The 16508-nt window shown below is 49.1% G+C and overlaps 1 long non-coding RNA gene across 1 annotated transcript in view; it reads left to right on the plus strand.

Annotated features, from left to right (window-relative positions):
• Positions 1–233: 233 nt before the first annotated feature.
• Positions 234–16508, plus strand: part of LOC130282934 (uncharacterized) — a 43434-nt gene continuing 27159 nt past the window's right edge. The window contains exon 1 of the long non-coding RNA XR_008846558.1: positions 234–298. This is a non-coding gene — a long non-coding RNA (uncharacterized LOC130282934). The remainder of the gene's footprint in view (positions 299–16508) is intronic.

Below are 16508 nucleotides of genomic sequence, written 5' to 3' on the forward strand. Positions count from 1 at the left end.
AATTATAACATTGCTCTGTTGTTATGTGCCAGTTTACCCAAACATGTTTTGCAGAGGGATAAGTCTTATAAATACGTACCATATGTGGTAGAAATGGACAAGTCTGCAGTTACTGCCTTATGTGTCTCTCTCTGAAAGCTTTCTATGCTGTGAGTGAATGTGAACCCTGTGCTATATGTTACCACAACAAGAACATATCTATTCTTATTGTAAATACAAGTCTCATTTTTTAGTAAGCTGCTAGCAACCCTATCCCTGTAAGAAGTGTCCCAGACAGAAGACAACATCTGTGAGTACGGTAAGTACTTTGTAAGACATTAATAGAAATTCTCTGTAAGCTTACCATCTGGGAGTCTCTACTCATTTTGTCCCTTATATTTTCGGATACAGAGCAGCCTCCATATGGCAGGAGACCCAGTTTTCATTTTCTGCTTAGAAAACCCTAGTGAAAAATATAAATACATATTTAACCCCTTAATGACCGGGGTTTTTTCCGATTTTGCATTTTCATTTTTTGCTCCTTGCCTTCAAAAAATCATAACTCTTTCAATTTTGCACCTAAAAATCCATATGATGGCTTATTTTTTGCGCCACCAATTCTACTTTGTAATGACGTCAGTCATTGTGCCCAAAAATCTACGGTGAAATGGAAAAAAAATCATTGTGAGACAAAATTGAAAAAAAAAACGCAATTTTGTCAATTTTGGGGGCTTCCGTTTCTACGTAGTAAATTTTTCGGTAAAAATTACAGCAGATATTTATTCTGTAGGTACATACGGTTAAAATTATACACAACTTATATAGGTTTGATTTTGTCATACTTCTGGAAAAAAAATTGTAACTTCATGCAGGAAAATTAATACGTTTAAAATTGTCATTTCTGACCCCTATAACTTTTTTATTTTTCCGTGTATGGGGCGGTATTAGGGCTCATTTTTTGCGCCGTAATCTGAAGTTTTTACGGTACCATTTTTGTATTGATAGGACTTATTCATTTTTTCATGATGTAAAAAGTGACCAAAAATGCACTATTTTGGACTTTGGAATTTTTTTGCGCGCACACCATTGACCATGTGGTTTAATTAATGATATATTTTTATAATTCAGACATTTCCACACGCGGCGATACCATATATGTTTATTTTTATTTTTATTTACACTGTGTTTTTTTTTTTTTATGGGAAAAGGGGGGTGATTCAAACTTTTAATAGGGAAGGGGTTAAATGATATTTATTCACTTTTTTTTCACTTTTTTTTGCAGTGTTATAGCTCCCATAGGGACCTATAACACTGCACACACTGATCTTTCACATTGATCACTGGTTTCTCATAGGAAACCAATGATCAATGATTCTGCCGCTTGACTGCTCATGCCTGGATCTCAGGCACTGAGCAGTTATTCGGCGATCGGACAGCGAGGAGGCAGGTAGGGACCCTCCTGCTGTCCTGTAAGTTGTTCGGGATGCCACGATTTTGCCGCGGCTATCCCGAACAGCCCACTGAGCTAACCGGCATGGTTTCAGTTTCACTTTAGACGCGGCGTTCAACTTTGAACGCCGCGTCTAAAGGGTTAATAGCGTGCGGCACAGCGATTAATGCCGCGCGCTATTAACCACGGGTCCCGGCCATTGTTAGAGGCCGGGCCCGACCCGCTATGATATAGATCGGGAGCAGACACATGACGTTCCAGTACGTCATGTGTCCTTAAGGGGTTAGGGGTATTCCAGGCAAAAACTTTTTTTTATATATCAACTGGCTCCGGAAAGTTAAACAGATTTGTAAATTACTTAAAAAATCTTAATCCTTCCAATAGTTATTAGCTTCTGAAATTTTCTGTCTAACCGCTCAATGATGATGTCACGTCACGGGAGCTGTGCATGATGGGAGAATATCCCTTGCATGATGGGAGAATACCCCCATAGGAGCTGGACAGCTCCCGGGACGTGAGTCATCAGAAAGCAGTTAGACAGAAAACAGCAACTCAACTTCAGAAGCTAATAACTATTGGAAGGATTAAGATTTTTTAATAGAAGTAATTTACAAATCTGTTTAACTTTCCGGAGCCAGTTGATATATATAAAAAAAGTTTTTGCCTGGAATACCCCTTTAAGATAAACAGTTTTGAGACACAATAAAGTCAGCTGCTGTTGAGGTTACTCATAGGTTACTGTGCTCCAGTATAACATTCCCTCTGTGACATTAAGGCATACCCCTATAATGTGCATCTCAGTGTGCATAAAAAACAACATAAAAAACAAGAAATATTAGTAACAGTATATAGACTTAAAAGTAATGTGATCCTATACTTGTATTGTATATTAGAGAGCAAGCCCTATGGTTAAGTGTTAGTAACAGAATGTCATATGCCTTGTTTTTATATTGGTTTCATAATGTTTAATACTTTATACAACTGTAATTATGAATGAACACACACATACACACAGAGAGGCATATCTACTGAAAATGGCACCCATGATAAGCCCTGAAATTAACCCCCCCAGTCAATGGGACTTGATAAGTGAGTGGACTCCACTCAGTTCTTCTTCTCTTTACATTCTGCTTTGCTACCATGTATGCTCAGCGGAGATGCCAGGAGCTGGAACATGATATAGCAGGGCACATGTGGGAGCAGAAGAGGAACGGAAGAGCTCCGGCTTTCTTCACGGCTTCTTAATTGTTTTAGTACAGGGCAGGCACATTGGCAATATGAGTCACTTCATAGGGAGCCCTGAGGCAGCTTGGGTCCCTATGGCAGATTCCCTATAGAGTCCAGCCTTGCGGTCTATACCTGCCATGCCTGTGAAGAAATTTCCTTCCCTCTATTACTCAATGTTCTACATTAATTAAAAGGTTTATCAAGCGCTCAGAGAAGCAGGACACATAGCACACAGTTATATGCTCTGATCATTATTTCTGCTATTTATTGGTTGTGTCACTATTATATGGAGTATTACACAAAGAAGGCAATGGGGCAGAATACAATAATATTTTTACATGGAAACCCTGCTGTTAGACAATTTGTCCTTGAAAGCAGGATATCTAGGAAGCTTGTATAGTACAAAATATTATTCAAACTCTTTATGTTGCAAACTCAGCAAACAGGCCCTCTTAAGCTGGTGGACTACATAGAGGCTGTAAAATAACACGGAGATTACAAAAGAAAATGGCTTCCCTCACATGCCCTAGGTAGGCCACTGTACACACACACACACACACACACACAAATGAGGAGGTGCTTTCTCAGATCCACCCTCTCTAGTGGGAAGAAGTGGGGAAACACTGAGCAACAACATACAACAACATATCGGCCAACTTGGGTGGGGCTTATAGCCTTTCTCCCACCTCCCATTGCACGTGTACCTAGCCAAACTGGAGGTAACCCGAGAGCAGTCTGTGAGCCGGACTTAATGCTGCCGTAATTGCCCACTGGCCCCTGGTTTTGCTTATCATGCACAGGTAGGTTTAGTGTTAGGTCCCGCGCCACTTGAGAAACCTTGGTGTTGGTGTGAGGGCTCTGGTATGTCCTTCATCTAAGGATATACTGGCAAATGTCTCAATTTTAACATCAGTTTTGAGGGTTAGCCAATGTCATTGTTTACATCTACCACAGCAGGGGTGTGGAAATTTTATAAAAAACTACTTGTCCACGGGACTAAAATGGAGCAAAATCTACTTGTCCCTCATGACGATCCACTTGTCCGGCCAATTTTCGCTTTTACGCTCTCGTTTTTTCCTCCTCGCTCTATAATAGCCATAACTACCTACTATAATGTCACCTTTTAATTTTTCAATAACATATTCTCTGAACCAAAAAAATATTTAAATATATATTAAGGGAAGTGAAATTGAAATAGTAAAAGATAATTTTGCAGATTTGGTGTTTTCTTTTCTGCGCCATTTACCTTGTGGTTGAGGTAACATGTTAGTTTTATACTTTAGGCGCCTGGTTACAGCAATACCAGATTTGTATCGTTTACGTCATGTTTTACTAATTCTGGACTTTTTCTAATTTTTTTTAATTGCCATTTTTTAACCCCGCATACAAGGCTGTATGAGGGCTCATGTTTTGCGTCATAATCAGTTTTTTGTATCGGTACCATTTTGGTATTGATCTGACTTTTTAATCACTTTTTAACTTTTTTTTTCTGGGATATTATAAAAATTTCAAATCTGTGGTTTGGTATTTTTTTTACATTTACCGTACGGGATACATAATGTTATATTTTAATAGGTTGTACAATTACGCACGAAGTGATAACGAATATGTTTATTTTTATTATGTTTACATGTTTTTATATAGCAAAAGGGGGTGATTTGAACTTTTAACATGGAAGGGGTTAATGCAGTGGTCTTCAAACTGTGGCCCTCCAGATGTTGCAAAACTACAACTCCCAGCATGCCCGGACAGCCAACGGCGTGTGGAGGGGCACAGTTTGAAGATAATATGTGTCTTTCAAACTTTTATTAAAACTTTTATTTATTATTATTATTTTTTTTGACACTTTATTAGACTTATATGAGGAATCATTAGATTCCTCAGACAGATGAATAGAGATCTATTGAACTCCATTAATCTGTGTGCTCTGTGATCCATTGATAGAGCCCGGCCCAGCCAGGATCTATCAATGACAGAGCGGGACAGGAGGAAGCAGAGGTAAGTCCTCCGGCTACCTCCATAATGGATCGCCCCCCTGCGATCGCGCTGTGGGGGGGCGATCCACCCTACTAGCCCACCAGGGAGCGTTCACATCTCCCTTTAGATGTCGCTGTCAGCTTTGACAGCGGCGATCTAAAGGGTTAATAGCCAGCCGCGGCGATCGCCGCATGCTGGCTATTAGCGGCGGCCCCCGGCTACTGAGAACAGCCGGGGGCAGCAGAGTATGGAGCGGGCAGGAGTCCCGAGCCCGCTCCATACATACTGCAGAGCGCTGCAAGCATCTCCCCGTGCAGACGCGCGGGGAGTGAAGGCAGAGGATGCAGGTCTGCATGGGGAGAAATAAGCCACGCCCCCTCATCTCCCCCCGCACGTCTGCAGAGTAGGGGAGAGAAGACACATACACAGCTTCTCATCTCCCCTGCTCTGCTTCCGAGGACACAGGCTGCAGAGTATGGAGCGGGCAGGAGTCGGCAGCCCGCTCCATACAGACTGCAGATCCGCCGCACTTGTCAGGTCCGGCCCTGCTTGCCCGAAGCCGGGCTAAGGGCCGGACAAATTCACCTGCCCGGCGCCCAAAACTGCTAGTCCCGGGCGTCGGGCGATAGAAATTCCACATCCCTGCACAGTAATGCATCTAAATTCCTGTTCTGTATTATTCTAAGTGTTATACATCAACACCTTTTTATCTGGTGTAGGATGCCATTGTGGTACTTGTGGTCTGCTGCAGGAATCCTCTATTGTATGCATTTTATGCATACAAGTGTAGGATCTGCTCCCCCAGTATATATGCACAACTGCATCCTGCCATTTGAGGCCACGTCTTTGTTGTTTTTGTTTTCAAAAAGCTTTAAAAGAAGATTTCCCATTTTGATCATGGCCCGGAAAACATCTCGGTACACAAATTGTTTTTGGCCGCACTACATGTATTTATTTAAATACACAATGGGGTACTATGCACACAGACAAACTGATAAATACACATGAAGGTTTCTGCTGACTTTACATCATTAGATTTTCTGGCAGCAGAAAGTTCTTACGCTCACTGCCATAGCCTTAGCATGAACCGAAGCTGTGCCAGCATGCTTAATTTTCGAGGTTCCATGTGCTCAGCCAGCTGGGGCCTTTCACAAAGGGACCATAAATGCCGGCAGTGAAAACAACACTATTATTTGTTTGTTTTTTTATTAATCTATAACAATTATAAACAATAATATATTACATAATACATGAAAGATAGATCCAATAACCCTTTAACCCAACCCCTAACCTATCTCCCGTGGAGGGGAAAAAGAGAAAAATAACCCAATAAATCAACATAGAGTTATAATACCAGGCATCTCTTTCACAATGTAATAAGTATTCATGGTATGTAAGATCCAAAGAGATTGTTCTAGCGTTTTCTAGCATACAGATGTAGCTCCAAATAAAAAAGAAGAACTCCAGCCGAAACTAACTTATCCCCTATACACAGGAAAGGGGATAAGAAGCTGATGGCAGAGGGGGTCCTACCACTGGGACCTGCGTTCTCCGAAACAGGACCCAGCGCTCAGTGAGGAGCAAGTCCTGCAGACGACATGCACTTCATTCATTTCCTTGGTAGCACCGAAGAGACTCAAGTACAGAACTCCGGCATCTCCGGCGCTCCCATAGAAATGAATGAAGAGTGCACCGTCTACCGCTAGACGACACGTGCTCCTCACTGACAGCCGGGGTCCCTTTCTGGAGATTGCAGGGGTCCCAGCAGTAAAACTCCCTGCAATCAGCTACTTATCCGCTCTCCAGTGGATAGTGGATAAGTTAGTTTTGGCTGGAGTTCTCCTCTAAGAAACTGCTTTTCAGTTCTTCACAGATTCATCCAGGATTTCCCTGCAGCAACAACGTTTTCTGCATCCTCTTCTGGATGTGTTGCAGGACAATAATATCACCTACTGCTAGGGGTTTCCTTTTGTAGTGATGAGCAATAGGGGTCATATTCGAATTTGCGATATTTCACGAATATATTCATGATTATTCATCCTATGTTCGTGAAATTCGCATATTCGCTATGTTCATTTCCTTTTTGTTTCCATGCGAAAATTTGCTTGAAAAATTTGCATGCAAATTCGCATAAAAACTTGCATGTGAAAAAAAACTAAAAAAACGAATATTCGTCATTACGAATATATAGCACTATATTCTAAATATTCGCAAAATCGCGAAGTGCCAATATTCGCAATAAAAATTTGCATTACGAATATTCGTGCTCAACACTATCCTTTTGTAATGGTTGCTCGGTGTGATGGCTATTCTGCTACATGGTATTCTGCAAATTACCTCTCCTACATTACCAGACCGCCTGACCGGGACCAGCTGACTCTTCCACCTCCACTGGCACCAGCCTGGACAGTGCATGAATCTGCCTTGAAGAAGCAACATGTTCCTGTTCTGCCCACATATGGCCTTGACTTACTTGTCTTCTGTTACTTAGTTGCCTCCTTAGCCCTCTGATGTGGGGTCCCTGTGGTGCCTTCTGTCGGTTAGGCGTGCTACGTTGTTGTTACCTTTTTCTTGCATATTGTTTTATTACTTGATATAGTGGAGCAAAAAAGTATTTAGTCAGCCACCAAATGTGCAAGTTCTTCCACTGAAAAAGATGAGAGAGGCCTGTAATTTTCATCATAGGTATACCTCAACTATGAGAGACAGAATGAGAAAAAAAAATCCATAAAGTCACATTGTCTGATTTTTAAAGAATTTATTAGCAAATTATGGTGGAAAATAGGTATTTGGTCATTAACAAAAGTTCATCTCAATACTTTGTTATATACCCTTTGTTGGCAATGACAGAGGTCAAACGTTTTTTGTAAGTCTTCACAAGGTTTTCACACACTGTTGCTGGTATTTTGGCCCATTTCTCCATGCAGACCCTCCTCTAGAGCAGTGATGTTTTGGGGCTGTCGCTGGTTAACACAGACTTTCAACTCCCTCCAAAGATTTTCTCTGGGGTTGAGATCTTGAGACTGGCTAGGCCACTTCAGGACCTTGAAATGCTTCTTGCTAAGCCACTCCTTCATTGCTTGGGCGGTGTGTTTGGGATCATTTTCAGGCTGAAAGACCCAGCCACGTTTCATCTTCAATTCCCTTGCTGATGGAAGGAGGTTTTCACTCAAAATCTCATGATACATGGCCCCATTCATTCTTTCCTTTACACGTTTGAGTCGTCCTGGTCCCTTGGCAGAAAATAGCCCCAAAGCATGATGTTTCCACCACCATGCTTCACAGTAGGTATGGTGTTCTCTGGATGCAACTCAGCATTCTTTCTCCTCCAAACATGACGAGTTGAGTTTTTACCAAAAAGTTCTACTTTGGTTTCATCAGACAATATGACATTCTCTCAATCCTCTTCTGGATCATCCAAATGCTCTCTAGCAAACTTCAGATGGGCCCGGACATGTACTGGCTTAAACAGGGGGACACGTCTGGCACTGCATGATTTGAGTCCCTGGCGGCATAGTGTGTTACTGATGGTAGCCTTTGTTACTTTGGTCCCAGCTCTCTGCAGGTCATTCACTAGGTACCCCCATGGGTTTCTGGGATTTTTAATCACCATTCTTGTGATCATTTTGACACCATGGGATGAGATTTTGCCTGGAGCCCCAGATCGAGGGAGATTATCAGTGGTCTTGTAGGTCTTCCATTTTTTAATAATTGCTCCCAAAGTTGATTTCTGTCAGGATCCGGACTGGTATGCGGAGAGGACACGGGTGGTGGATCCTCTGTGTCAGTGAGGTGATGGCGTGGTCCGTACCAGGGGAACGGAATCTAAGGGGTTACTGGTTTTCACCAGAGCAAGGCAAGAGCAAGGTCGGACGTAGCAGAAGGTCTGGGCAGGCAGCAATGTTTCGTAGTCAGGGGCAACGGCAAGGGTCTGGATACACAGGCAATGGAACACACAGAAACACTTTCTCAGGGCACAGGGAAACAAGATCCGGCAGGGACAGGAAGGGGAAGTGGGTTTATATAGAGTGGGGAGTGTTAGGAACTAATTGGGCCAGGCACCAATTAATGGTGCACTGGCCCTTTAAATCTGAAAGACCCGGCTCGCGCGCGCCCTAGAGAGCGGGGCCGCGCGTGCCGGGACTGAGCAGAAGGACGGGGCTGGTGAGTGACACGGGATGCGACCCGCGGGCTGGCACGTCCCGCCACGGGGATCGCATCCCTGACGAGGGACACAGAGCAGCGCTCCCGGTCACACTCGCTGACCAGGGCGCTGCAAGCAGGGAAGTGATGCCGTGAGTGCTCCGGAGGGGAAGCGGGGCCAGGAGCGCTTGGCGTTACAGTACCCCCCCTTTGGTCTCCCCCTCTTTTTGGAGCCCAGGAACCTATGGATGAGCTCCTTGTTGAGGATATTGTCCTCGGGCTCCCAAGACCTCTCTTCAGGGCCACAATTCTCCCAGTCAACAAGAATTTTTTTTTTACCTCTGAGGCGAGGATTTCTTTTACCGAGAAGACGTCAGAGGACCCAGTGACAGGAGCAGGAACGGTGACCTTGGGGGAAAAGCGGTTAAGAACGAGAGGTTTGAGAAGGGATACATGAAAGGAGTTAGGAATACGAAGAGAAGGAGGAAGATGGAGCTTGTAGGAGACAGGGTCGATTTGACTTTTGACTCTAAATGGCCAGAGGTAACGAGGACCCAACTTGTAGCTAGGGACACTCAACCGAATATATTGGGCAGAGAGCCACACTTTGTCACCAGTGGCAAAGACAGGAGGAGTTCTTTTCTTCTTATCCGCATTTTTCTTCATGCGAGAAGAGGCCAGTGAGAGCGACTTTTGAATTTCCTTCCAGATAGTGGAGAAGTCACGGGTCAATTCATCTACGGCAGGAACTCCAGATGAAGTGGGGATGGGGAGGGGGGGAAGCAGGTGACGGCCGTACACCACAAAGAACAGAGACTTGGCGGATGACTCAGAGTTTTTGAAATTGTACGAGAATTCAGCCCAGGGTAACAGGTCGACCCAATCATCTTGGCGGGAGGAGACAAAATGTCGCAGGTAGTCACCAAGGATCTGATTCACTCTCTCCACTTGTCCATTGTCTGCGGGTGGTAGGAGGACGAGAAATTTAATTTTATCTTTAATTGATTACAGAGAGCTCTCCAAAATTTAGACACAAATTGAACGCCTCTATTTGAGACAATATGCGTGGGAAGCCCGTGAAGACGGAAAATCTGCAGAAAAAATTGCTTCGCCAACTGTGGCGCAGGAGGAAGGCCTGGAAGCGAAATAAAATGATCCAATAAAGAAAAACGATCAACGACCATCCAGATGACAGTGTTGCCATGGGATACAGGAAGATCAGTGATGAAGTCGATGGCTATGTGGGACCAAGGCTGTTCAGGCACCGGCAGCGGATGGAGAAGACCAGAAGGCTTCTGACCAGGGGTCTTGTCACGTGCACATACTGCACAGGCTCGTACGAAATCGGTCACATCCTTTTCCAAGGAGGACCACCAATAGTGTCTGGCGATCAACTGTAAAGTCTTTTTGATTCCAGCGTGACCAGCCAGAAGGGAGGAATGGCCCCATTTGAGAATCCGGAGGTGAAGACGGGGAGGAACATAAGTCTTTCCTGGAGGGGTAGGCACCAGAGAGCAGGGGCAGAAGAGATCAAACACTCAGGGGGAATGATGTGCAGAGGAAGGGCCTCGGCTTCAGAGGCATTGGTGGTACGAGATAGAGCATCAGCTCTGACATTCTTGTCTGCGGGACGAAAATGGATCTGAAAGTTAAAACGGGCAGAAAACAACGACCTACTAGCCTGGCGAGGATTTAGCCGCTGGGCGGATTGGAGATAAGATAGATTTTTGTGATCAGTATAAATGGTGATGGGGTGAAGGGATCCTTCCAGAAGATGTCTCCACTCCTCAAGGGCCAACTTAATCGCCAATAGTTCACGGTCTCCAATGGAATAGTTTTTTTCTGGAGGAGAAAAAGTTTTGGAGAAAAATCCGCAAGTGATATTTTTTCCTTTAGCGGATTTTTGAAGGAGAACAGCTCCGGCTCCAACAGAGAAGGCGTCAACCTCGAGGAAGAAGGGCTTCTGAGGATCAGGTCTGGACAAGACAGGAGCAGAGAAGGCCGCTTTGAGGTGGTTAAAGGCTTTCTCCGCCTGTGACGGCCAGGCTTTCGGATTAGCATTTTTCTTAGTTAGTGCTACAATAGGAGCAACGATGGTGGAGAAGTGGGTGTTACGCCGAGCGCTCCGGGTCCCTGCTCCTCCCCGGAGCGCTCACGGCGTCTCTCTCCCTGCAGCCCCCCGGTCAGACCCGCTGACCGGGAGCGCTGCAATGACATTGCCGGCGGGGATGCGATTCGCATAGTGGGGCACGCCCGCTCGCAAATCGCATCCCAAGTCACTTACCCGTCCCGGTCCCCGGCTGTCATGTGCTGGCGCGCGCGGCTCCGCTCTCTAGGGCGTGCGCGCGCCAGCTCTCTGAGACTTAAAGGGCCAGTGCACCAATGATTGGTGCCTGGCCCAATTAGCCTAATTGGCTTCCACCTGCTCCCTGGCTATATTACCTCACTTCCCCTGCACTCCCTGGCCGGATCTTGTTGCCTTGTGCCAGTGAAAGCGTTTAGTGTTGTCCAAAGCCTGTGTTACCTGATCTCCTGCTATCCATATTGACTACGAACCTTGCCGCCTGCCCCGACCTTCTGCTAAGTCTGGCCTTGCCTCTGCCTAGTCCTTCTGTCCCACGCCTTCTCAGCAGTCAGCGAGGTTGAGCCGTTGCTAGTGGATACAACCTGGTTGCTACCGCCGCAGCAAGACCATCCCGCTTTGCGGCGGGCTCTGGTGAATACCAGTAGCCTCTTAGAACCGGTCCACCGGCACGGTCCATGCCAATCCCTCGCTGACACAGTGGATCCACAACCCGTAAGCCGAATCGTGACAGTAGATCCGGCCATGGATCCCGCTGAGGTGCCGCTGCCAAGTCTCGCTGACCTACCCACGGTGGTCGCCCAGCAATCGCAGCAAATTGCCCAACAAGGACAGCAGCTGTCGCATCTGACCGCCACGTTACAGCAACTTCTGCCACTGCTACAGCAGCAACCATCTCCTCCGCCAGCTCCTGCACCTCCTCCGCAGCGAGTGGCCGCTCCTAGCCTCCGCTTGTCCCTGCCGGACAAATTTGATGGGGACTCTAGACTCTGCCGTGGCTTCTTGTCTCAATGTTCCCTACATATGGAGATGTTGTCGGACCAATTTCCTTCAGAACGTTCTAAGGTAGCGTTCGTAGTGAGTCTTCTATCTGGAAAGTCCTTGTCTTGGGCCACACCGCTCTGGGACCGCAATGATCCTGCCACAGCCACAGTCCAGTCCTTCTTCGCTGAAGTCCGTAGTGTCTTCGAGGAACCAGCCCGAGCTTCTTTTGCCGAGACTGCCCTGCTGAACCTGGTCCAGGGTAATTCTTCAGTAGGCGAGTACGCCATCCAATTTCGTACTCTCGCTTCCGAATTATCTTGGAATAACGAGGCTCTCTGAGCGACCTTTAAAAAAGGCCTATCCAGTAACATCAAGGATGTGCTGGCCGCACGAGAGATTCCTGCCAACCTGCAAGAACTTATCCATTTGGCCACCCGCATTGACATGCGTTTTTCTGAGAGACACCAGGAGCTCCGCCAGGAAAAAGACCTAGATCTCTGGGCACCTCTCCCACAGTATCCTTTGCAATCTACGCCTGTGCCTCCCGCCGAGGAGGCCATGCAAGTGGATCGGTCTCGCCTGACCCAGGAAGAGAGGACTCGCCGTTGTCACGATTCGGCTTACGGGTTGTGGATCCGCTGTGTCAGCGAGGGATTGGCGTGGACCGTGCTAGTGGACCGGTTCTAAGCGGCTACTGGTTTTCACCAGAGCCCGCCGCAAAGCGGGATGGTCTTGCTGCGGCAGTAGCAACCAGGTCGTATCCACTAGCAACGGCTCAACCTCGCTGACTGCTGAGAAGGCGTGGGACAGAAGGACTAGGCAGAGGCAAGGTCAGACGTAGCAGAAGGTCGGGGGCAGGCGGCAAGGTTCGTAGTCAGGATGGATAGCAGAAGTTCAGGTACACAGGCTTTGGACACACTAAACGCTTTCACTGGCACAAGGCAACAAGATCCGGCAAGGGAGTGCATGGGAGGAGATCAGATATAGCCAGGGAGCAGGTGGAAGCCAATTAAGCTAATTGGGCCAGGCACCAATCATTGGTGCACTGGCCCTTTAAGTCTCAGAGAGCTGGCGCGCGCGCGCCCTAGAGAGCGGAGCCGCGCGCGCCAGCACATGACAGCAGGGGACCGGGACGGGTAAGTGACCTGGGATGCGATTCGCGAGCGGGCGCGTCCCGCTGTGCGAATCGCATCCCCGACGGCCATGACAGTGCAGCGCTCCCGGTCAGCGGGACTGACCGGGGCGCTGCAGGGAGAAAGACGCCGTGAGCGCTCCGGGGAGGAGCGGGGACCCGGAGCGCTAGGCGTAACAGTACCCCCCCCCTTAGGTCTCCCCTTTTTTTTGTCCGGTGACTGCCTCCCCTGGGATGAGGACACCGGGAAAGAATGGAGGGTTTCCTCAACGGCAGGCAGTACAGCAGGAGTTGGAATGGGGAGGGAGGGCAGAGGGTGAAGCTTGGCACGGGGCAGGGAGACACAAGGACAGGAGCCATGAGGAGGCACAGAGGCTTGCCTGACGGGACTGGGAGGGGGGGAGAGGCACTTCCTGTGGCAGGCAGAGTCCCAGTTCCTGATCTCCCCGGTGGTCCAATCAAGGGTGGGAGAATGAAGCCGGAGCCATGGCAGACCGAGGAGGACCTCAGAGGTACAGCCGGGGAGAACGAAGAGCTCAATCCTCTCGAGGTGGGGTCCAATAGACATCAGGAGAGGTTCTGTGCGGTAACGCACGGTGCAGTCCAATCTGGCTCCGTTGACCACGGAAATGTAGAGCGGCTTGACGAGACGGGTCACCGGGATGCTGAATTTATTCACAAAGGACTCCAATATAAAATTTCCAGAGGCACCAGAGTCCAAGCAGGCCACGGCTGAGAGGGAGGAGTTGGCTGAAGGAGAAATCCGCACGGGCACCGTGAGACGTGGAGAAGCAGACTTAGAACCAAGAGACGCCACACCCACGTGAGCTGGGTGCGTGCGTGCGTTTCCCAGACGTGGAGGACGGATAGGGCAATCCACCAAGAAATGCTCAGTACTGGCACAGTACAGACAAAGATTTTCTTCTCTACGGCGATTCCTCTCTTCCTGGGTCAGGCGAGACCGATCCACTTGCATGGCCTCCTCGGCGGGAGGCCCAGGCGTAGACTGCAAAGGATGCTGTGGGAGAGGTGCCCAGAGATCTAAGTCTTTTTCCTGGCGGAGTTCTTGGTGTCGCTCAGAAAAACGTATGTCAATGCGGGTAGCCAAATGGATGAGTTCTTGGAGGTTGGCAGGAATCTCTCGTGCGGCCAGCACATCCTTGATGCGACTGGATAGGCCTTTTTTAAAGGTCGCGCAGAGAGCCTCGTTATTCCATGATAACTCGGAAGCAAGAGTACGAAATTGGATGGCGTACTCGCCCACTGAAGAATTACCCTGGACCAGGTTCAACAGGGCAGTCTCGGCAGAAGAAGCTCGGGCTGGCTCCTCGAAGACACTCCGGACTTCAGCGAAGAAGGACTGGACTGTGGCTGTGGCAGGATCATTGCGGTCCCAGAGCGGTGTGGCCCAAGACAAGGCCTTTCCTGAAAGAAGGCTTACTACGAACGCCACCTTAGACCGTTCTGTAGGAAACAAGTCCGACAACATCTCCATATGCAGGGAACACTGAGACAAAAATCCACGGCAGAGTTTAGAGTCCCCATCAAATTTGTCCGGCAGGGACAAGCGTAGGTTAGGAGCGGCCACTCGCTGCGGAGGAGGTGCAGGAGCAGGCGGAGGAGATGGTTGCTGCTGTAGCAGAGGCAGAAGTTGCTGTAACATGGCGGTCAACTGCGACAGCTGCTGTCCTTGTTGGGCAATCTGCTGCGATTGCTGAGCGACCACCGTGGGAAGATCAGCGAGACTTGGCAGCGGCACCTCAGCGGGATCCATGGCCGGATCTACTGTCACGATTCGGCTTACGGGTTGTGGATCCGCTGTGTCAGCGAGGGATTGGCGTGGACCGTGCTAGTGGACCGGTTCTAAGCGGCTACTGGTTTTCACCAGAGCCCGCCGCAAAGCGGGATGGTCTTGCTGCGGCAGTAGCAACCAGGTCGTATCCACTAGCAACGGCTCAACCTCGCTGACTGCTGAGAAGGCGTGGGACAGAAGGACTAGGCAGAGGCAAGGTCAGACGTAGCAGAAGGTCGGGGGCAGGGGGCAAGGTTCGTAGTCAGGATGGATAGCAGAAGTTCAGGTACACAGGCTTTGGACACACTAAACGCTTTCACTGGCACAAGGCAACAAGATCCGGCAAGGGAGTGCATGGGAGGAGATCAGATATAGCCAGGGAGCAGGTGGAAGCCAATTAAGCTAATTGGGCCAGGCACCAATCATTGGTGCACTGGCCCTTTAAGTCTCAGAGAGCTGGCGCGCGCGCGCCCTAGAGAGCGGAGCCGCGCGCGCCAGCACATGACAGCAGGGGACCGGGACGGGTAAGTGACCTGGGATGCGATTCGCGAGCGGGCGCGTCCCGCTGTGCGAATCGCATCCCCGACGGCCATGACAGTGCAGCGCTCCCGGTCAGCGGGACTGACCGGGGCGCTGCAGGGAGAAAGACGCCGTGAGCGCTCCGGGGAGGAGCGGGGACCCGGAGCGCTAGGCGTAACAGCCGTAGGGAAGAAAATCTTTGTCTGTACTGTGCCAGTACCGAACATTTCTTGGTGGATTGCATTATTCGTCCTCCACGTCTAGGAAACGCACGTACGCACCCAGCTCACGTGGGTGTGGCGTCTCTTGGTACGAAGTCTGCTTCTCCACGTCTTACGGTGCCCGTGCGGATTTCTCCTTCTGCCAACTCCTCCCTCTCAGCCGTGGCCTGCTTGGACTCTGGTGCCTCTGGGAATTTTATTCTGGATTCTTTGGTGAATAAGTTCTGCATCCCGGTGACCCGTCTCGTCAAGCCGCTCTACATTTCCGCGGTCAACGGAGTTAAATTGGATTGCACCGTGCGTTACCGCACAAAACTCCTCTTAATGTGCATTGGACCCCATCACGAAAAGATTGAATTTTTCGTCCTTCCCAACTGCACCTCGGAAGTCCTCCTCGGTCTGCCATGGCTCCAGCTTCATTCTCCCACCCTTGACTGGACCACCGGGGAGATCAAGAATTGGGGCTCTGCTTGCCACAAGAAATGCCGGGTCGGGCCTCAGTGTCTCCTCCTGTGCCTGGTCTCCCCAAGGCCTATCGGGACTGTGCCGTGCCTCCTCATAGCCCCCATCCTGGTGACACCCTGCCCCGTGCCAAGCTTCACCCTCTGCCCTCCCTCCCCATTCCCACTCCTGCTGTACTGCCTGCCTTTGAGGAAACCCTACAATCACTCCCGGTGTCCTCGTCCCATGTGAAGCAGTTGCCGGACAAAAAAGGGGGGAGACCTAAGGGGGGGGTACTGTTTAGCCGAGCGCTCCGGGTCCCTGCTCCTCCCCGGAGCGCTCACGGCGTCTCTCTCCCTGCAGCGCCCCGGTCAGACCCGCTGACCGGGAGCGCTGCACTGACATTGCCGGCGGGGATGCGATTCGCATAGCGGGACACGCCCGCTCGCGAATCGCATCCCAAGTCACTTACCCGTCCCGGTCCCCGGCTGTCATGTGCTGGCGCGCGCGGCTCCGCTCTCTAGGGCGCGCGCGCGCCAGCTCTCTGAGACTTAAAGGGC

This window comes from Hyla sarda, chromosome 7 (assembly GCF_029499605.1).
Source record: "Hyla sarda isolate aHylSar1 chromosome 7, aHylSar1.hap1, whole genome shotgun sequence".
Lineage (NCBI taxonomy): Eukaryota > Metazoa > Chordata > Amphibia > Anura > Hylidae > Hyla > Hyla sarda.